Source organism: Cygnus atratus, chromosome 3 (genome assembly GCF_013377495.2).
Source record: "Cygnus atratus isolate AKBS03 ecotype Queensland, Australia chromosome 3, CAtr_DNAZoo_HiC_assembly, whole genome shotgun sequence".
Lineage (NCBI taxonomy): Eukaryota > Metazoa > Chordata > Aves > Anseriformes > Anatidae > Cygnus > Cygnus atratus.
This window is the reverse complement of record NC_066364.1, coordinates 108,179,887-108,195,112: the sequence shown is the minus strand read 5'-3', so window position 1 is coordinate 108,195,112 and position 15,226 is coordinate 108,179,887.

The window sequence follows — 15,226 nt, the reverse complement described above, 5'->3', positions numbered from 1 at the left end:
TTACCTGCTTTAGCACAAGGTGCAGTTTGGTGATGGCCTTGGTTTGTTAAAGACAAGGTCAAACTTGATAATCTCTTGTTCTGTGCTGGCATGAAATCTTATGGAAAAATAGGACTTTTTGTTCAAGTTTTAGCAGTGAGAGTAAAAAATCTTTAGCATTAGTCTCTTTCTTTTTAGTACTTCCCTTCATTTTCCTTTTAGTATTTTCATGAAAGATTAATCTCTGCTTTTATTAACAGTATTAAAGTGGAGTTGTTTGCATTCTCTGTGAGTAGTCTTCTTTTCAAATTAAACCTGAAAAGTACTAAAATCTCCCCTGAGAAACAAAAGGAACAAATAAAGCGCTCCAGATGTATTGACGACTAGTTGTGTTGAACTGAAAATTTTACTATGCAGCCGTTATATTCTGTTTTCTGCCAAAAGGTCTTTTTATTCTGAGAGTGTCCATACTGGGGGGCTGCTGTACAACTTGGAGGCACAAAACTTTGCCGCGGGTGACCAGAAAAGCAAGATGGTAAGGCCCAAGGGAATTTCAGTTATGACAGGCATTGCTGAGGAATATATGTGACTTTGCTGGAAACTGGTGGGAAAATTAACGAAAACTCTCCCTTCTGTTGAATGGTTACATTCACAGGTTGAAGTCTGTTTGAGAACACAGGTTACGTGCTGGATATTGTCAAATCTCACTGTCACCTGAAGCTACAGAGGACAGACAGGTTCTTTTAGGGATCTCTGGCAGAAGGAGGACTAGCCTTGGGCTCTGGTTATAGAGCTTTACTTTTATATAAACATTTCAGCAATCACCATAGCTTATTGTTGTTTACAACTTCTAGTGCCTAGCACAGCTTACAGTTGCATGGAATTTCAAATAATTAGCACAGCTTTCTTATTATCTGGAGTTCTTCGTTACCTAGGCTTTCCAGTCACCCTCTGCAGTTCAGGTCAAATTCTTAGTAACCAGCAATCAATGTGGTGATAATCATAACCTAGAAGACCCAGACTTCCCCTAAAAAAAAAAGTCACTCACTCCGTCCTCAGGGGAGGAAAAGGATGGTGGAGGTGCCCCTGAGCGCAGGGATGGGTGTCATCGCATCCTGGTGACCCAGGACCTGGGCTTTGATGTTGATGGGCATACTGGGTGTCGCCACCATGTGTGCAGAAGAGAAGGGGGATGCTGAATGGTTGGTTTGTAGCTTGTTCTCTGGCTTGGGCACCTTCATCTAATCTCCCATAAAGCTGCAGGGTGTTGTCACTCAGATTATCACTTCCAGGTCCAGAAAAAACCTGGCTGGGAATGGGAAGTTGCCCTTCCCTGGGGACACGGGCATGCACCCTTCTGTAGAAATAACACTTTCAAGTGGAGAGCTGGAGATGAGTGGTCTCTGGCAATTTGAAGGAGTCTGAGTCTTGAAGGGGATTGCAAGCCTGAGTGCAGCTGCTGGTTTGAACTCTGTTACCCCGGTGTTCGGTTTGAGTCTCGAACTCCAGAGCATCTCTGATTACTCACACTCACAGCATGGGAGCTGTTGCTTTGCAGGCTTAAGTGAAATGTCAATTCTAGAAATTGAGGGGAGGGGGTGTTAAACATCTCTCTTAAGCCATCAATCATTTGAGGCCTGTTGTTACCGAGGTAGGTGGGTGTGGTATATTAGCACCGCTGGGGAGTCCTGAGATGCTTTTGTGCCCAGCTAATCATCACTCCACATTTGCTCTTAAAACTATTGTTGCGCGAGGCCCCAAATGCTCAGACTGATTTTTTTTTTTAAACAAAGCCGCTGGAGGTGACACATGGGGGCCAAGTTCCTTAAAATTATTGCTGCAATTACAGTGGAGTGGCTGCTTGTGAACTGAATACATCCCCCTTGTTCTGAATGATTATGGTATTTGTGCCGGAGCGCTGGATCTGAAGTTGTAATTGCTGCCTCCTTTCTCTCTCTTTCTTGGGGTGGGCTGGCAAAGGAGGGCATGCTGGGTTAGGCAGGACACTTTTTTTTGTGTGCCTCTCAGTCTGGATGATTTTCTAGTGACCCTCCTTCAACTCAAAGTTGTCTCCTGATTGCTCTGCTGCAAAGTTTCTCAGGGTAACTAAATTTACCTTGGCGCTTCAAAGCAATGAACTCAAGCTGACTTCTTCAACCAGTCTGCACCTTTGATAAGGAGAATTGCATTCACGCTGCCTTGTGTAGTACTCAGGAGCGAGGTATTTTTCTCAAAGTAGAGATATAGAATTAAATACAAAATCAAAGAGCTGAGTGCGGCTGATTTTTCAAAAGACTGCTCTCAGTGGTACAGGAAGCTTTCTCGCTTCACGCAGTGGTAATGCAGCAAAAGGTTTTCTTGCTTTGTTTTTTCTTATTATGCACAGTGGGTTATCTTTATTGTTCTCCATTACTTACTAATTTTGTTGTTACTTTCCTCCTATTTCATCTGTTGCATATGGGATGCTTGGAAAAGAAGTTATCTCCCTAAACGCTTGTATTGCCATTGCTAATCTCTTGCAACTCTTGCCATGCAAAAAGTGAAGGATGTTTTGAAGGTCATCTGTTGCAAAGGAGAAAGGAACCCCAAGTGCTCTGGCAGTCTCTGCCGTTGCAGTGAAGTATCATGCCATTATCAGAGCACAACTAATGCTTTCTGCTCTTCTCTGATGCAGTTTCTCATCCACCTCAATACTTTGCTCTTTGTTTCGGAGGCCCTTAGGCTCTCTGCTTCTTGATTTCCTCTCCTGCTGCTTCTCATTCTGTTCTCTAGTTGCTCCTCCGATGTCTAGTATGAGGGATATTTCTGTCTCTTCTTTCTGATGTCCTTCAACTGCTTCTCTGTGTTACTTTTCCTTTTACACCTGTTTGTGCTAGTGGCCTCTGTTGTTGATGGGGATGCGCCTAGTTCTGTCCTGTTCACTGCTCTCTAGATGCCCTTCTGTTTGAACAAACCTTCAGTTCCTTCCCACTGTCTCTTTATATGCTTTCAATCTATTGACCTTTACTCCACACACATTTCCAGCCTTTTCCATTTAAAATACACCCTAATTCCAACTGGTTCTTGCATAAGATCCAGTATCTCCAAAGCTACTTCAGTGATTTCCATCAAACTGTTCCTGTGAATGTTTTAATCACAGCAGCTGTACCTGAAAGGAGGTTGTAGTGAGGAGGGTGCTGGTCTCTTTTCTCAGGTGACAAGTGATAGGACACAAGCAAATGGCCTCAAGTTGTGCCAGGGAGTGTTTAGATTAGGTGTCGGGAAGATTCCTTCGTGGAAGGACTGGTTAGACATTGGAACGTGCTGCCCAGGGAAGTGGTGGAGTTGCCATCCATGGAGATATTTTAAAGAGATGTGTGGATGCGGTGCTTAGGGACGTGGTTTGGTGATGGGACTTGGTAGCAGTAAGTGATAGTTGGAATTGATCTTGAAGCTCTTCTTCAACCTATGTAATTCTATGATTCTACAGGAGTAAAAAAAAAAAAATTAATGGTACTCAGCCTATGGCTCTTCTGGTTGCTCCTGCTGAAAAAATGAACAGCTTGCAGGAGTCTGCGTGCTATGCTGTGTGCCGGGTGTTAATAGAGCATGTAGTGTTAATGGACTTGAGAACCTTCAGAGCCTCAGCCCAAGGGCTACTTGGCTTGTCTGAATCACGTGCAATATATGAATCAAAGCAGTCTGCAAGCTGGTGTAGCCCCAAGCATTACAAGGATATGTATGTGAACCCAAGAGGGAGAGGGGTAGGGTGTAGGTACAGCCTGAACTTACCATATAGGCAGGCACTAAACACATGAAATATATGGCTTAGGTAGGTGTTGGTCTTGTCACCTTCCATAGGATAACTATATCGGATCTAGTGCTGTTTGGTCAGGAAGATATTGCTGGTTCTTAGATTCACCAAATACAAGGAAATCTGCAGGCCAACCCTATAGCCCAATAGGCCCAGGCTTTAAATTCTTTAGGATTTAGACTGCTGCTCTGAACTGCTTAGTGCTCAGAGCACTGTGGAGCTTGGGATTCCCTCTTGCCTAGTTAAATTCAGTTTGTAAGCATGTCTCACTTCTTGGTTCAAAATTGGAATATTTCTGTTTCTTATTCTTCCTTGGCCAAATACAAATCTTTTCTCCTCCTCAGAAATGTTCCAGTGTGTTAGAATGGGGTGCAGAGTGCAAAAGCTTTTAGAGAAGCCCCATCAAAGAAGGGGGTTGCAGTTGTTAATTAGGGTTGTTACGTAGTTCATAGTTCATGGTGCAGAGGCCAGCTGAACGTGCGCTTTGGCGCAATCTTTGCAGCAGCATTAAGCTGCCTACAATCATGGGCAGCTGCAGAATGATGTGAAAGCTTGCTATTTGTCACACCGTTGATGTGTCAGTTTAGGTATTAACTAGGACAGTGTGATGCGGTATTTTGCCACCTCCTGCTGCAGTTATTCATCTTTACCATGAAAGCTCAGCGTTATCTTCTATAAAATACTGGAGCTCACCAGCTTCCTTGATAAAGGTGGTCTTTATTGTGCTATCTGATCCTACGGTTCTCTTCAGAGAAAGTTCATTTAAGGGGGAAGTTGAAACAAATGAGTCTATGGGAGGCTATATTACTAAAGTTTTATTAAGTGATATTTCGGCTCTTTTTTAATTCAGTAATGAACTTCCCAAAATGTGGTCTGGTTGTTTTTCCTTTTTTTTTTTGGTTCATGCATTAAGGGGACAACAAACATAGTGAAATACATGTTTGATCGCTAATCATGTAAAGGCAATCCCATCTGGCCTTGTAGAGATAGAGCTTCTGGTGCCTCAATTAAACTTGTGTGTATTCAATTTCACTTTCTTCAAAGAGGAAGAGATCCCTGCTTATCTTGAAGGTTTAGCATCAAGCACTGGGCATATGTTAAATACTTGTTATCCTTTGGCACTGACAGGACTTCAGTTGTGGGGATTAGGTCGACAAAACAGAGGTGTAACATCCTGTCCCAAATGTCTGTACGACAAAGGTATAGATCCAGCAAAACACTTGGGCATGAGACTAGCCTGTGAAAAAGGCCACTGTTCTCTGAACGGTCAGTGAACTGTGAGCTGTGTCCGCCTTGGCGAATCTTTGCTGTAGTCCCTGGGAATGTCTGGGTCCACAGGTAATCTTTTTTCCTCCTCCTAAGATGGCCTTGCCTCAGTACAAAGCACTCCACACCCTTTGACTTGGCACAGAGCTGAAAGTGGTCATACTCTTGCTCTTCAAAACTCTTGCTAAAATTGCTCTGAAATAAGGACTCGACATTTTACCTATGTCCAGAAGGTCCCAAGGAGCCCTTTCAAAACTCCTGGAGTATTCTCCTGTCTCTGGCAAGTTTCCTTTCTCTTCTCCCCGTGCTTTTACTGAGCAGTACTGTGAGCCTTCAGTCCTCTCCCTGCTGGGGCTAGTTGTTAGAGGTCCACAGGGTCTAATGTAGGGTGTGCTGCTGCTGGAAAGTTGTTTACCATAGACAGTGGCCTTCTTCAATATCCAAAGACCAGAGAATCTGATGTAAGTAATTAGGACAAAATATATCTGGGCTCCTCGTGCTTCAGAGAAAGACAAAGGCTTTGACCTGTTCCTTGATATGATAAAGCATGCAGAGCAGATGGTGAAACTAAGGCACGTAGCAAGTCTTAAAATATAATATAGTCTTTCTTCAGAAAGCTGCAGAGATGGCCTGTGAGAGCACATGCCTCTGTTACAGGTGTGTTTAAAATACCTCCTTAAGAAGTCAACTGCTCCTTTGGTTATAGTTAACTTGATTTTTAAGGAAGTTTCTTGCAATTGGGAATGTATTCTTATCATTTTGTTATTCAGGATTAGTGCAATTAGATGTTTAAAATGACTGTAACTTTTTGATTATTTCTTGCCCTTCAGAAATCTTTTTTAAGTTCGTTCTTAATTCTCTTCTCATCAGAACAGCTAAAACACATCACCAAATGGAAGTGAGCCAGTTGTTTCCGTTTTCTGAAGTTCAAAGGCTTAATGCTTTTATTCAGTGGCATTTTCCAAAAGGAAAAGGTTAGTTTTCATGGTGTATTGAAGGACAACATTTGGAAAGCATTTCAGTGAGGGGAAAATCTGTTCGGGTTTTCTGTTTGCTTTAATTTCTAGGTGACTTCTTCCACCTTTCAGAACTGCCACCCTGTGCTCTAAGAGCTTTGTACAGCTGTGTTTCGGGACAATACTGAAGGAAGAGAGGAAGGAAGAAACCTGTCTTGGTACAGGAAAGGCAAGGGGCTCGTGTATTCTGCATACTGAAGTCTCATCCTTTCAAAAACTTTTGTTTTCTGGTTCTTGACAGAGCCAGGCTGCTCTGAGGCACATTGTGGAAGCATTAGCTTTAGGAAGAGCATTTCTTATTGAACATGAGGGGGAAGGAAAGGTTCCTGCTTGGGAGAGGTGCAGTGCTAGAACAAGTCCAAGAACAAGTCCAGAAAGGCCGTGGGGTCTCCATCTTTGCAAATACTCAAAGCTCGACTTAGATGTGAGCAGCCTGACCTAACTTTCATGTTGTGAGCAGGAGGCTGGACCAGAGATCTCTGCCCACTTAGACCTTTCTGTGATGTTGCATCATCCATGCTTAGTATGGTAGGTGTCGTGTGTTAGTACTTTTTGAGACAATTGAGAAGGACGTGTATGTGACAAGGAGCTTCCCAGGTAAGGATGGGAATGAGGAGCAGGTGAGAAATAACAAATGTTGTTCAGTAGTGTCATGTAGTTTAACCATCAGCCCTCTCCAGAGCATCCTCTTCTAGCATGCAGTTATCCATTGAACAGTTTAATATCCCAATTGCAACGAGAAGTAGACTCCGAGCAATGAAGCAGCATGGCAGTGAGGAGCAAACAAGTCCTACCCCTGCCTTACATCCATTACTTCATCTTGCTAATCGAAGTCTGCAAGCCCAAAGCAAACAGAGCATTGAAAAGGCAGCAGCCTGGGGTGAAACCTGGCAGCATCTGTGACCTTACCTCTATGGATACAGGGAAAATGAGGTTTTAAAGAGAAAAAGCCAGAACTATGCTCAACAATGGCTCTCTCTTCCCATGTGAAATTTCTGGGGGAACCCCTTGTTCAGGCTGAAGAATTCTCCCTGCATTTTTTTCTAATTCTATTAGTTAAATGTAAAGGTGAAAAGCTGCACCTCCCCACTACCACTACACACACATACTTTGTCTTATGCCGAAGTAGTTCCCTGTGATTTTTTTTTTTTAGGACAGCAAGAGTAATGAAATTTCTGTGTTTTTAAAGAACAAAAACACTGTAGGAAGAGGTTTGGGAGAAAGTTATGCATCTGAGGAGGAGGAGACTCATCAGGAGAGTGCAAGGCACTAGGGAAGACAGATGGTGTGAACCAGAACAGGGTTGGTACCTGATCCAAACCCGCTGGAACTACTGGTCTGGGACACTGTGCCTGGGGAAACTGGGAACAGGCAAGCCCTGGAAGAGGAAAGCAGAGAAAACAAAGCAACAGAGAGATTCTCTAGGAGGGTGTAAAAGTAAACAGTCCGACCAGGAGAGAAACTCAACCTGGACAGACTAATTACATAAAAGCTATTTTGGAAGGAAATTATGTAACTTAATTTAAATAAAAGCTATTTCACTCCCTTGTCTGGGATATCTCCATACTTCGTGGCTCCCTTCAAAGCTGCAGCTGCTCTCATCTGATCATTGTGATAGTCCTGTTTCTAGTGGGAGGTTGGAGTGGAGGTGTCCAGGCTTTCTTCAAATAATGCTCTTGTATCTAATCTATCAGACTAGTCAGGGAATAGTTTTAATGGGATTTTTTTCTTGTCCGTTTAAAGGGAATGATACTGCCTGCTGGAGAAAGAAAGTGGGATGTGCCCCAGATAGGTGCGCTGGCAAAAAAAAAAAAAAAAGCATCCTGGTCTTTGATGTGGAAATGCCATCTCTCCACCTAGATATCGGATGGTCATGTTGTACACATTTTGGTTTTCTGATCCCATTAGTGATGGCTTTAGGGAAGAAGCTTGCCGAGTTGGTTCTGGGCCTGATAACTTCTGTATTTGGTGTCCAGATACCTTCCTTATGGTGAATGTCACAGCAGGTGATCCCATATATTCTGCTTTGTAGTGTATTAGGTTGAGGTTTTCCCTCGTTGACAGTGCTGGGCAAATGCAGTGTTCATAGTGAAGGGGGACACCCTGAGCTGCCCTGTCCCTGCTAAAACTGTGCATGCTTCCCTCCCTGTTGTTTTGCAGTGGTCAGACAGTCTGACTGTGCCTGGCTGAGGAGCAAAGCTAGTCGTTCCTCTGCTCTTCCCCACTTGCACCAGTTGCTCTACACGTGGAGCACACAGAGCTTCCTCTGTCTTGCTTTTTTATGCCTTGGGCAGAGCATGGGAGTAAGAGTAAAGCAGGCCTATTCCTGGAGAATCAGGGAAGAAAAGAAAGCAAGAAGAGGGACATGTGCTGGCATCTCCTTCAAACACCATGCCAACTGCTCAGCAGAGAACCTTAACTGTGAAATTGCCTCTCTGGCTGCTCTTGTCCTGCCTGAGATGACAGCAACAGTGGTTCTCCACGAGCTCAGAGGAGCTGCATCCCAGGGCCGCCGGGAGGTGGAGGCTGTGTGAGCTCTCTGTTATTACTGTGCTATGTCAGAGGAAAGCCCTGCTTAAAACCTGGGAGATGGGCAAGAATCCTTCTGTGCAAGCGTTGCGGTTCTTCAGTGGTGGATAAGGTTTCTCTTCTCAGCTGCTTTCACCTTGATGGGTCCTTGCCAGCCCAAACCTGGGAGTCTGACTGATAATGTGCTAAGGTCTTAACACTGATCTTGTCACTGAGGCTTTCTTCAGTGAGTCTGATATGCTGACATCCTCTGTTGGCTGTCACAGATGGAGGACTCTGTCCAGGCCCCCAGCCACTGAAGAGCTAAAGATCTTTCTATAGAAGATTGTGTACGGATGCCTCCTCCTTCACCCTCACTCTTTTCCCACTAAGAGCTTCCTTAAATTCTTGTTTTATCTCTTTTCCTTGTCCTCTTATGTTTAGACAAGCATCACTCGCACACTCTCCCATAAGGGAGTTTTCCACAGACTGCTGTTTCCTCCCCCTACTCAGCAGGGCAGTCACTTATCTGGGGGCTCTAATAGCCCTGGCATCCCTTTGTTCCCCAAATATACCTGTTTGTCACCATTTCCAATAAGCTGTGGCTTCTTAGGGCATTGTGAGTATGGGTATCATTTGCAGGTGTTTGCTGTCATTTTTAGAAACTGTTCTTGAATGGAGAGACACTTCCACAGACATGTGGTTGGCCATATTGCAGGAGTTTACAGCATCTTTTTTAATAGCAATGTGTTTGATCTTACAACAATATGATCTTACACTGCTGCCTTGAGAAGTGTTTGCGTGTGTGTGGAAGGAGTTGCCTGCCAGACTCAAAGCCCCTTTTCTTTTTTTGGGGTGTGACAGAAGTGGGGAGAGAACTACAGCCATTACGTATTTGCCATTTCTTGTATGCAGCAGCTCTACTTTGTGAGGTTTCCGGTTCTGGGCAAGATGGGTTTGCCCTCCAGCATACAAATACTGCATGTTGGGAAGTCCACAGTGAAGGATGTCTATATAATTTAAACCGAGGTCCAGGAGGAGAGTGTGCCACTCAGTGAACTCATGCTGGGCCAGAAGAAACACTCACTCATTATGAGTCCTGCAAAGATGGGCAGCCAAAGCATACGGGAGGTAAGGAGCTAGACCCAGAATAGGCAAACACGCTGAGCCACCATCTGCAAAGGGGGCTTCAACACTCCCAAATCCAGTCCACCCCCTGTCCAGCTGGGGAGACAACCTACTTATGTCTTTGAAGTTGGATGCTTAGCTGCCTCTAGCTTTTGCAGTTTCTCTCAAAGTAGAAGTTGTGAAGCTTTTTTTTTTTTTTTTTTTAGCAATCTCTTCCTTAATTTGTGTAAATTGCCGAAAGCAATCTACGGAAAAGTTGCAATTTCTAATGAAGTCACGTGTCTCTGCAGACCTGCCTTGTTCCGTGTCCGCACACTGTCTTCTGAGTCCCACCTCTCTGTATCTACGCCATCTACCATGTCCCCAGGCAGCAAATGTGTGCTGAACTGCTGCCTTTGGAGCATCAGCTGTGGGTGCTCCGATGTTGTATGTTGGAAAGCTTATTTGAACAGCTATGTACCTCTGTCCCTGTGTGCGTGCTTCCTTTTTCACACTATCTGCTGCACACTGGGTTTATAACGGTAAATAAAACTCCAGGGACACAAACTCTGACAGCAGTATTAGTAACTACCTGACCACCCTGACAGCATGTCCCCTGGTGAATTTACCAGACAAGCTACCCAGAAAAGTGTCAAGTCAGGCTTTTGTGATGTGCTTTACCAGGACCACTGAATCATTCAGGAGAACAGTTGTTATGGAGCAGAGAGATAAATGTAATCTTTCATGCAGGTTTTCAACGTTTCTACGTATCAGTGTGTCTTTTCTTCCCCAAAGCACAGTGTGAGACCCTTCTAGAGTAGAAAATTCTGTTTAATGTTTCACTGAGCATTTGAAGTCCAGCACAGAAACTTTTTCCTTGTGCTCAGCTATGACTGAATCTGCCTTGGTTTCTCAGGAGAAATGCTTGCTAGGATGGAGAACACTGAGATCTCCTTTGATGTACTGATGAAATCATTGCTGCATCTTGTATTCCAGCAAGCACGCCACTGTGCTTTATTTATATTTTTAATGCAATGCCATTTTGTTTGTATCAAAACTGGCAATGAAATTAATATACAGTATATAAATGCATTATAGAAAGAGAAGAACTCTGGCAGTTGCTCTAGAGAAGTGATTAAAATTTAAAAGGCAATTTGCCAGTAGGAGAAAACAAAATAAACTCATTATTTACCATGGCTACATCCGTAATGGAGTGTGGAAATTATTTTATTAATGATTTTGATATTTCAGAGCATTTTGTTTTCTTTTTCTTGACAACTACAACAGATCTGATTCTTTACAGGCAAGATGATTGCTCCACAAGTTAACGCTTTCTGTGGCAAACCCAGTTGCTCTGGCAACTGCTTTCCTTCTAGAAAGATAATCTTCAAGAAATAACTCTTTTCCTCTCTTTTGGGCCAAAGTACTTGTAAGTCAGCTTGGTTTGTTCTTCTGGATGCTCAAGGCACCAGAAAGAAATTGGTGCAAAAGCGCTGATCCAGGAGGTCATCAGAGCACTGCAAGAAGAGCACAGCAAAAAAAAAAAAGTCCTTAGGCTCTTTAGACTGGAGGTTAACAACTTCATAACATGTAGAAAAGAGGAAGATATTTTCCAAAGTCCTTGTGAAAAAGGCAGAGGGTTAGGACATGAAAACAGTTCATGAGGCACTTAGATCACCTGGTACTTCTCAGCCAAGCCTTATATTACTCAGTGACTTTCTTACTGGGACAGTTCCCTGTACAGCTCTTAAGGTGATCGTCTGTAACTCCCACTCCCTAAAACTTGGAATTTCTGAAAATATTACTCTCTGTGTTTAAGAGTTTTTGAGTTTTATAGAGCTTTGGTTTTAGTGACTTTTCCAATACAGGCCTAGCTTATCTGATTTTACCATGTTAAATCAACTGGGATACAAACCACCCCAAACTCTAGGTTGTTGACCTGATAAAAATCATTGGGCTCTTCAAGCAGCAGAAATAAACTGGACTCCCAAATGCTGTGCCCACCTGTGGCTTTATTTATTTTTAATTAGCTTTGCAGAAAGCAAAGTGGCAGTGATTTTCTTTTGATACCAAGGCGGTCTTTAGGTTTTGTTAATTGAATAGCATGGCAGTAAAGCCTTGATGTGTTAATTGCTTGTGTTGAGATGTGTATTGACTGAATAATTAGGCTGTCTGCGAGAAGACAATGCTTGGGTTAGGACAGCTGTTGGGCTGGACTGTTCTGATACAGATTTTGAAAGCTATTACCCGTTAAGGTAACTGTTGCGTGAATAGGATAAGCAGAAATGTTGAAGCAGTGGAAGATAGCGCCCTGAATATCCCGTGGGATATTTGTATGCTGCACTTTAAGTATATGTGGGAATGAGATTAATTTTACTTTGTTTTGGCTGTCTGTTTTACCTGCTGCAGGAGGCTGAGTACAAAAGGTATAACAGTCCCCTGGGCTGTCAGGATGGTACTTTAATCCTGCTAATCAAAGGATATTAATGGTGTCTTCCGCTTTTTGCATGCGACTCTGTACTTACTGTAGTAGACCAAAAATCATAAGTGTAGCCAGATCTTGTCTCCTCGAGCTAATATGATTGTCAGCTAAGGTGTCTTAACCTAGCGTCTAAGTTTGTGCCTTCAAGGCTTGAGACAACTTGTATTCATATTTACCTTAGCCTATACAATGTTCTCTGATAGGCCTTGAAACTGCTAAACTCCAGAGGTTGACTTTTTTTTTATTACTTTAACAGATTAGAAACGGTCATACTAAGATACAACTGAAGGTATTGCTCCTGAGGAATTTTAACTTGTTCTTTCCTTTTAAATTTAAAGCCTTGCTGTGAACTAAGGAAGCAAAAAAAAAAAAAAAAAAGTTCAGCCAATTCAGTGGAGCACAATGTAGCGAAACAGTTGACTGAATAAACAAATTGGATGCTTACCTGGCATGATGCAAACTAGTTGGCTTGGTCCCCTTGGGTGCAGGGTTCCTGCTGTCTTTTAGGGTTCCTGCTCTTTGGCCCTGTGCCCACACATCTGGGACAGGAAGCCACTCCATTTCTTTACGTGGTAGGTATGGCAACCTAGGGACTATCCTAGTTAATCTACTACTAATTACTCCTTGTCTACTACTGACCTACTTTTATCTTTCCACCAAGTAGGTCTTGAATGCCACATACTTGCCCCATCCCTCCCTGGGACAGAGAAGATAGCAGCAAAATCTGATAGTTGGGTGAGTCTGAACAAGGGGAAGGGAAGTTGCCAGCTGGTGTTTCTAAAGGAACTGCTGCTCAAGGTTGTAGGTTTGGAAAAGTGCTGCACATTCTGAGCCTTTGTGGGGTGGGGCTGAAGGGTTTGCTCTACCTGCAGTGTTTGGCACCTTTTAGAAGTGAAGCAGAGTTTGTTGGTAGCTTCTGAGTTTGAGGCATTGAATTTCAGTGGAGCTTGGTTTCTTTATTCGCTTGTTTCTTTCTTGGGTTTGTTTCTGTTTCTTTTTATTACACACACACAAACACAAAATATTTTTTTTAAAACTGCTTAGCCCAGCAGTTCCTTTGTCATTACCATGTCCTGCTGTTGTAACATGCAGGAGAATTTTACAAGGCTTCTGGGCAACTTCACCTGCTCCTAATATTAATAATCCCTGCCTATGCTGTGTGGCAGGACTGTCGTTATTTGCCTTGGAGCAGCATGCTCTTCACTGTGCCTCCTCATTTCTGTGTATTAGGTAGAGGTGCTGTTTCACAGCTGGGAAATCTGGAACGCAGAACACTTTTTGAGTCTCTCCTCAGGTGCCTTTGGACACCCGTTTCCAGTCCACCTGACTTGTCCAGGGTCACAGACGTCTCCAAGACTGGCTTTCACCTGCAAAGCTACGAGTAGGCAGAGTAGTTTTGGACAGTGGTTGAGTTCTTAGGTACTGCCTGATGCCAGCAGCTGAAGGACAAAGCCTGATTCTGAGGAAACACTTACGGGAGGACCTGCTTTCTCTGACCTTTGACTGCCCTGACCATGCTAGGAGAGCAACCTGAAACTCTAAGCAACTCAAATGTGCTAAATACAGTCCTGTCAGATAGGAATCTTTATTCCAAGCAGAGGTTACCTGGAGGGTGAGCAGCTTGGGGCAAATTAACATTACTGAAATAATAGAGTGAGCTTAAACCTGTTTCTATTCATCTGGCAAGTGCTTTCATGCTAATAATGGCAAGGGCAGCAGTATTATGTAGTAATGGGCCTCCTTTCCATTGTTCTGTGAAACTGCACTTCATTAAATGGCAACCTTTCTCCTGGCCCTAAATAGTAAACTATACCAGTAGCAATATAAAAGCACTTCAATATTTTATAACAGCTAAGGCTGCCTGCTATCTATAATTACAGTCAATACTTGGACTGGAGGGAAATGCCTTAATTTTCTTAATGTTTAATGCATGGAAAAACAATCAGGCTTTTCCTGTATTTGTAATTGCATTGGCTGGCTCTAGATGACTGTGCTTTTCCAAATTATTACCAGGCCCTGGCAAAGGTAGCATTGAAGTAAAACCTTCTTGCAACTAAATGATACGTCTTGTTGTAGCCTGCTTGTGCAACTCACTACCTCAACTAGTTTATTTATTTATTTTTTAACCATTTATCTTTCAGGTTACTAGCTCCACATTCAAAGACCTTAAACCTTGATTAAATTCTGCCTGGAAAGCAATGAGCCTGGGAGCTTTGTGTAGTCCAACCCTGACAAGTACCAGATGTGTGGCGTGCCATCCCCCGCACCCATCTGGTTCTGCTGGGAAAGGGAAAATAGAAGTCTGAGATTTTTGGATGGGGAAGAGATGGAGAGCAACTTTGCTCAGCTAATGAAATTACGATTCATTAGCTGAAAGAGAGGAGAACGAGGAAGAAGCTGTAAATTGTAGGGATCTTTCTGCTCCCCTATGGGTCATCTTGCTGTTCCTTGGGAAAGGAATGTCAGGGCCACGAGAGCTCAGGTCACACACACCCTTGAAGAAAGGGAGTCTAAGTTTGCTCGTGTGTGTGGAGGTTGTATTCTGGGCGTGCAGTCCCTGTCCCTGGGACAGTGAAGAGAGATCCCACCAGGATCAGCTGGAAGCCAATAGGAAGTTTTGGTTGTTAAAGGGCAAATAAACGGAGGGGAAAGCATTTTCTGGCTGATGCTGCTTGGATGAGAGGAGTTGAAACAAAGGCACAGTGGGCTGTGACTATCCCACTTTGTTAGTTCTGTTCCCAAAAGCCTCATCAGAAGTGTAGGTAATATCACTCTCAGGTCCTTTCCAAGCAAATTGGGCAGGTACACTGCTTGGCTTTCCCAAAGACAGACAAATAATACTTACAAAATAATAAATTATGTTGTGGTTTCATAAACCAAAGACTTTTGACTGTGTACTGCAGGGGAATTACATCTGCAGACAACTGTCCTCTGTTGATGTGCCCTCCTCATATCTCTCTTGAAGGCTAGCAGGCATGTGGGCATTTGGGGTGTCCTCTGTCCTTGTGCTTAAGGTTGCTTCCAGCTGACCTGATTCATGCTGTGGTTCTAGATAGGAAATCATGGATACAGCCA